Source organism: Pteropus alecto, unplaced genomic scaffold (assembly GCF_000325575.1).
Source record: "Pteropus alecto unplaced genomic scaffold, ASM32557v1 scaffold63, whole genome shotgun sequence".
Lineage (NCBI taxonomy): Eukaryota > Metazoa > Chordata > Mammalia > Chiroptera > Pteropodidae > Pteropus > Pteropus alecto.
Genome location: NW_006434897.1, coordinates 5,794,219 through 5,802,106, shown reverse-complemented (window position 1 = coordinate 5,802,106; position 7,888 = coordinate 5,794,219). Strand labels below are relative to the sequence as shown.

Below are 7,888 nucleotides of genomic sequence, written 5' to 3'. Positions count from 1 at the left end.
GTTTCACTGTGTGAAAAATAAGCAGTCTTGTCTTGAGTTATAGTATTACTCTTTGTTTTTATAGTAGTCCCTCTTATCCACAGCAGATATGTCCCAAGACCTCCCAGTGGATGCCTGAGCTATGTATATAGTTCTGTGTTTTATAGGTATACAAACATACCTATAATAAAGTTTACTTTATAAATTAGGTACAGTGAGAACTTAACGACAATAACTAATAATGAAATACAACAATTATAACAATAGACCAGAATAAAAGTTACATGAATGTGGTCTCCCCTTGATAACTGAAATGGCTACTAAGTGGTTAATGGGTGGGTAGCATTTACAGTGTGAATACTCTGGACAAAAGGATGATTCACATCCCAGGAGGGATGCAGCAGGACAGCATGATACTTCATCACACTACTCAAAACAGCACACAATTTAAAACTAATAAATTCTTTTTATTTCTGGAATTTTCTATTTAATATTTTTGGAAGGTGGCTGACCGTGGATAACTGAAACCACGAAAAGTGAAACTTCGGATAAGCGGAGACTACTGTAGTGTGTGTGACTCCCGCTACTGGACTAAAAGCCTCAGCAGAGCTGGGAACCATTAGTCTTGTTCACCACTTTATCAGCAGTGCCTAGAAGAGTGCTTGCCATATGCTCAACAGACATTTGGTGGTCTGATGAATGCTTTCAAATCCACAAACTACCAAAATATTAAAACTCTGTTCTAAATAAAATCCTAACAGGAAAGCATTCATTTGGTACCTCTACGAGTTCACAAGATCCAGAGAGATGCATAACCCATATACTGACAAACTAATATGAATAGATTTATTCAATTCGGCTTCTATCCAGTGCCATGAATTCAGAGGCAGTCAAATGTTAACTGCCCTTGAAGTATATTTAAACTGTCTACAAAACGAAGAAGTGAGAAAATGAATATAAAAGGAAATAAAACTAATCTTCTTACTGAAAGAAACATGAATACCACAGTCAGGAATTCATAATGCAAACACTTTTGAAAATGTCATTCAAGCTTCAAGTTCCTATTTGTTCCATAGGGTTACTATAGTTATGAGAACATACTACATTAGAATAGCTAATGCAGAAACCGTGGCATTCTATATAATTGGGCTCCTCTGGAGGTCAGCAACACATTTGGATCAAATAATGTGCGGGCTCTGTTTAGTACTGCTATAAAATGTAAAAGGAGAAAACTGAAACAAAAAAGGCACACAGAATCTTGCAGTATCGTACTTTCAAAACATGTGATGGAATAAAGTTCCATTTTCAAAATCTATTTTCTTAAAAAACCCAGTATTAATTGCATGTTGATATATAAAGCACACAAAGTTGCATTTCTCTACTTTGGATACCAGACTCCCAGTTCCTTAAGCATAGCCCATTGTACGGAATTCCCAGGTCAGGGGTGCACTAGACAAATTAATTAGTCTATTAAGTCTCAGTCGTATCCTGGCACTGATGTTTAGGTTAGCACCTTCAGCAACAAGTTTCTAATGCTTAACTATGCTGCCATTTGTTCCTGAGAGAAATTAGGAATGAAGGGAAAAAAAGAAAACACTGCTGGGAAAAGTTCCCACTGACCTAAAGGCAGAAACATGCACGTGAGTCGGGGGTAGACTGGAGAAATAGGAGAAAAACTCCAGTTGATGAGTTCTTGCTATTTAAAGTGATTAGGAGAAAAAAAATACATGGCTTCATACCTAAGAGAAATTTAAACATCATTTAACACTCTACAAAATCAACCTAAAAAAAGATGATAATTTGCTATGACTTAGCACTAAAGAGAAACCAATGATTTCATATGATGAATCTCTGAAGCATTTCATGGGAAAATTAAACACCTTTGGCTATGTATTTGATGCTGCAAACGACTGAAATGAACCCAATCACAACTGAAAAAACAGACATGTGAGCATGTATGCACATGTGTGCACATACACACAGAAGACAAGAGAAAGGGACAGGAGGGAGAAATATCGGTTATCTTTCACCTTATAGCCATTACTTGCTGCAGGGTGTTTCTAAAAGAACCACATACCATACATAGTTCAAAATTCAAGAAAAGCTAAACTTGTTGATTACCATGCAGCACAATAGAATACCTGTGCACTATGGAGGAAATATTTTTCTCTTAGGTTTCATTTTTCTTTTGTTCAGTGGGGTCATGGTACAGTGAAAAAATTTTATAATATCAATGACCCAGAAGACTGGACGAGATTAGGCTCTAAAAGCTGCTTTATACATAAGAATTGGGTGTTGAGATTATCTCAAGAACAGTAATGAGAAATTAATAACTCAGTGTATAATAGCACTATCTGTCATAACAAATATGTTACATATCAGGCAATCTCACTATATTACGACCTTGATACAGCCAAACTAAAGTGATGGGAGAGTCTAGGCCATTTAAACACCATCCAGAATGCTGGATTACTGAAAAGGCAATCACAGCACTATGTGTTATATTTTTCTCCTGAATATCTTATCGTTTGGCTCTATAAATGCTTAAGTTCATCTAATTTTCTCCAAACACAGTGCCATTAAATTGAGAATTATTAATTATTAAAACATAATTACATTTACTGGACTTTTTTCTTCAGGAAATAATCACATATATTGAAACATATAAGAATTAGAGAGGCAAAGATATAATGCTTCAATATTATTTATAATAATAAAAAAACAAAACAATGTAAATTTCTAACAATAAGGAAATAGTTAAATAAATTATGCTATAATAAAATATTGAGAAGTCATTAAAAGTCATGCTTTCAAGGAAAATTTAATGGGATAGAAAAATTCCTAGGTTATGGCAGGCACGCAATGAAGAATTGTGAAACGAATGAAATAAAATGCAGTTTACAAAACCATATGCATAGTTTAATTCCAATTTTAATACACATATTCACATTATTTTAAAATGTATTACATATACATATTTTGTACTACATAATGTATTACATATGCATATAATATACACACTCATACAAAAAAAAAGTATGTAGAGAGGTTATCTTTGGGTAGCAGCACTAAACACAATTCCAATTATGAACACATATTGCTTTTACAATTAGTAATGAAGCTATTGTAACGACCACTGTAGTTTGAGTCCAGTGGGGTTGTCACTACCGAAGATGATGCTCCTGTATAAATATCAAGGGAAAAAAGGATGAGTCTGAACCTTCTGAATGACATTCTCAACCACTTGCCAAGACATCCAACTCTAACCATGTCCAGAAAATCTGCTAACCTCTAATATGATCTTTGTCCCAGGTATGGTTATATGGTTAATCTCTATTCTTAAACTGTTTCCTTTTCATATGTATTAATAAAATGTCTTACTTATCCAGGAGATGTGTTATACAAATGCACACTATTTCTTTACCTATGGCCCCAGAATTTCTCTTCTGAAACCGAAACAGGTGTCTGTGTGTGTGCGCGTGTGTGTGTGTGTATTTGACAAACTCATCTATTTAAGATTAACTGCCTTCAACCTTCTTCACATAAGGCAATGGATATTTTACAAACTTTACTGCAAAGAATCCCATCTTTCAAATTGACAGTAAGTAGCATTTTGAATCAACATTGTCAACTTAAGTGTTTAAAAAAGATGCAGTTACTCCTTAGATTCTGCTTCTAAGACACAAATTTTTATGGGCGAAGTTCATTATAACCTATGTTTTAGAATGTTTTTATACCATCATCTATGTCACCTATAAGCATCTCTAAGTATAGTTTTCTTTCCATTACTACAAAACTAAAACAAATAGCAATTCTCTGTGCTCTATTTGTGTGGTTACTATAGTATTAATCTGGATTTTGCACCTAGGATAACCCTATTTGGGGCAAGGGAGAGAAGTATGGGACCAAAAAAATGAAATAAGTTAGGGCAACGGTCAGCATCTTTAAACATTTACTTTTCCCTTGGAACAGCCTTTGGCCAAAATCTATAAAACTTTGACCTGCCCCTTCAGCTTCCTGGCATGAAAGTACTTAGCATTATGATGTGAACACCATGACACTGGCAAGATCAGCAACCCTTTCTCTTGCTCTTAGGAAACATTAAAATTCTGTCTCTCACCATCCCCAAAACTTCCACCTCCTGTTCCCCCCAAATGTAGCCAGGCTCTGGTCCACAGGTTCTCATGACCAGAGAATGGAAATACCACGTGGTGAATGAAAGTCTTTAATAGAAAACAAATGAGACAGGACACTGTGCTTGCCTCACACATTCAAATATACAGCTCTCCCCACTGTCTTTGAGAATGTTACTATAGGTGACTCATGGAAAGAGTAGTCAGTGAAAGAAATGTAGTATATTTTCCATTTTCATGGGTTTTCTCAACTGTCAGCAAGGTGATTTCCTTGAATACATGTATCAAGTGAACCAATGCTTTTCAGTCTTTTAGAAGTTTTTTTTCCCCCTTTTAAATAATATCCTTTTAAAAAAGTCTAAAAGATAACAGATAAAAGTAGTTGATCTGATTGAAGAGGGGACGATACCAAGGAGGGCTACAGAGCTTCATTAACAATCTGCCCACCTCCTCTTCAGCTTCCCCAAAAGGCTCCCTAAGCACCCCTCAGCATTCTAGGTCCCTGAGAGGCAGGATCTGAAAAACAATGAAAGAGATCCTGCCTTTGGAATCAAAGAGTTAATATTTGCAACATTGCTTATTCTAAGCAATATAAAAGTCCATTTTTAACAATATTTTGCTCCATTATTAAATGAGGAAAATTATGTCAAGTTGACATTTTTAAATCTGGGTGTTCATAAAAATAACAGGCCTAAGTTTTTTAAAATGCATTATGCTCTCTTAAATTATTTTAAACAGAAAAAAAAAAACCACTGTATTTCTTATAATTAATGAATTAATTATAAAGCATAGAGTCCAAAGCCAAAATCATGTGAAATCTTATTAGATAATAGAAATTGTAGTAGTTTCATAAAGGAAAAGAAAAATAAGCAATGATCCTCATTCCTCCTAGCTAGCCAAATAAATGTCCAGAAATTTAATACATCCCGCCTCACTTTTGTTGAGTTCTCATAAAACTGACAAAACAAAAGACAGGTAAAGTTTTAAAGAGCCGATAAAAATGTTTTTAAAGTACTCTGAATATCTTGAGTGTTACAATAAGGCCTCATTTCAAAGAATCATGGTTGAACACCATGAAAATGTCTGTATCATTTTATTATCCTCAATAGACAATCTCTTGAGATATTAGCATTTAATCACTTCCTACTTGAAACTGGAAAGATCAGTAACCCATGAGTTTTAATAGCTCGGACCACACTCCTTTGTAATTGTTTGTTGACAGCTTTTTAAAATTATTTGTACTTATAAATCTCATTAGGCAGTGAGTTACTTGAAAGTAGAATATAGGTTTTATTGATATTAATTTGCTTACTAATTAATTCATTCAATATCACTATTGTACATCTACTAGCCCTGTGCTAGACACTTAGAAGTAATAAGTATATATGGAAAAACATCACAGTCCCTATCCATAAATACTAAAAGTACAACAAACAAGTATTACAATACATTGTCTTAGAGCAGGGGTCCCCAATCCCTGGACCGTGGACTAATATAGGTCAGTGGCCTGTTAGGATCTGGACTGCACAGCAGGAGGTAAGCAGTGGACAAGAGAGCGAAGCTTCATCTGTATCTGCAGCAGCTCCCCAGCACTAGCATCACTGCCTCAGCTCCACCTCAGATCATCAGGCATTAGATTCTCATAGGAGCACCGGTCCCTGGTCCCAAAAAGGTTGGAGACTGCTGCCTTAGACTTCAATACAGTATGCCACAGGAGCACAAAGAAGGGACAGGGAGCTCACCTGGAACAGCAGGGAAAAGGCCAGATCTGAGCTACAGTGGAAGCTTTAGCCAGGTTCTCTTTTCTTTTCTAATTTTATTAAATTTATTGGAGTGACAGCGGTTAATAAAATTATATAGGTTCAAGTGTACAATTCTAGAATACATCATCTGTATGTTGCATTGTTTGTTCACCACCAAAGTCAAGTGTCCTTCTGTGACCATATATTTACCTCTTTTATATTTTTTTCTACCCACCCCTCCCTTTCCCTCTGGTAACTACCAGACTGTTGTCTGTATCTATGAATTTTGTTCATTTGTTCGACTTATTTGTTCATCTGTTGCTTTCAGTTTTACATTCCACGTATGAGTGAAAGCATATGGTTCTTGATTTATTCCATCTGATTTATTTCACTTAGCATGATAATCTCAAGATCCATCCATGTTGAGGAAAAATGGCAATATTTCATTTTTTCTTATGGCTGAGTAGTATTCCACTGTATATAAGTACCACACCTTCTTTATCCAATCATCTATCAAATGACACTTTGATTGTTCCCATGTCTTGGCCACCATGAATAATGCTGCAATGAATATAGAAGTACATATATCTTTATAAACAAAAGTTTCCAAATTTTTCAGTTAGATACCCAGAAAAGGAATTGCTGAGTCATATGGTAATTCTATTCTTAACTTTTTGAGGATCCTCCATACTGTTTTCCATAGTGTTTGTGCCAATTTATATTTCCACCAGCAGCGTATGAGGGTTCCTGCAACCTCTCCACTCATTATTACTTATCTTGTTGATAATAACCATTCTAACAGGTGTGAAGTGGATTCTCATTGTGGTTTTGACTTGCATTTCCCTAATAGCTAGTGAAGTTGAGCATCTTTTCATATATATGTTGGCGATTTGTATGTCTTCTTGGGAGAAGTGTCTGTTCAGGTCCCAGCCAGCTGTTTATTTCCACAGCATCTGGCCAAGCAACATTTTCCTTTTTTCTTACTTCAGGACTTCTGGGGGGATGGGGGAGGGATTAAGTCTTCCACTTCATTTGCATGACAACAGAGCAAAAGGTAGACCCAGCCCACTGCTGTCTCAGAAAAATCAATCAGAAATTAGATCACGATCTCAACTCTTTGAACTGCTTTTAGTTTACCAAGATTAAAATGTAACTGGTCTGCCCTCATGTACATTGACACAAGCTTTTGCATATAACTCCAAAGCTAAGAAACTTATAAAAGAATTTCACATATCAATTAGAATGACATAGATACGAACATAGAAAACGCACACACACACATTTAATCATCAGATGAGATTTTTCCTTTTCCTTCTAGAACTATGGGGGAAAAAGCACATGCGAAGTCCATTTTACCTAATTTTTATATTTTCTCTCCACAAATATCTCCTTCTTCTGAATCCCCAATTTCTGTTAAGAAAATAACCAACATTCCAGAGACACACCACCTGAAAACTTTGGAGTTTTCATGAAAGCCAATCTCCCTCATTCTCTACATCCAAATAGTTGCCAGATACAGTGGACTCCACATACTCAAATGCCAGGAATTTGTCTCTTTGTTTCCATTACTTCTCCACAATGCTGTGAGGCCCTTCATTCTTTGAGCAGCTTCCCAATGCATTCCAGTTCTTCCTAAACAGAATGTCAACAGCTCTCCATAAAGCACAGTTCAAGCTACTGCTTTTCAGCCTTGAGCGGCTCCCCTCTGCCTAGCGTTCGTCGAACACTGGTTGGCCTGGTATTCAAGACCTATTACATGGCAGTTTTCTTCAGGTATGACCTATTTATGGCTTAATGTTCTGAAACTTAACTTCCTAGTTTCTCACCTCCCGTTCTTTACTCATGCCATCTCTGCCGACCGAATGCCCTTTCTCACCTCCTTTCACCAGGTTGATTAATGCTTCAATAATAATCTCAAATGTCATTTCCTTCATGATGATTTTATTTCTCTCCATCCACCTCTGACACTGCTCTTCTACAAGCTCTCATGGAATGCCTATGTCTTGCAGAGTTTATATATATATATATATATAT

The 7,888-nt window shown here is 36.0% G+C and overlaps 1 protein-coding gene across 1 annotated transcript in view; it reads right to left on the bottom strand.

Moving 5' to 3' along the window:
• BMPR1B (bone morphogenetic protein receptor type 1B) overlaps positions 1-7,888 on the bottom strand; it is a 247,075-nt gene that overhangs the window by 199,220 nt on the left and 39,967 nt on the right. The gene's annotated exons all lie outside the window — the stretch shown is intronic.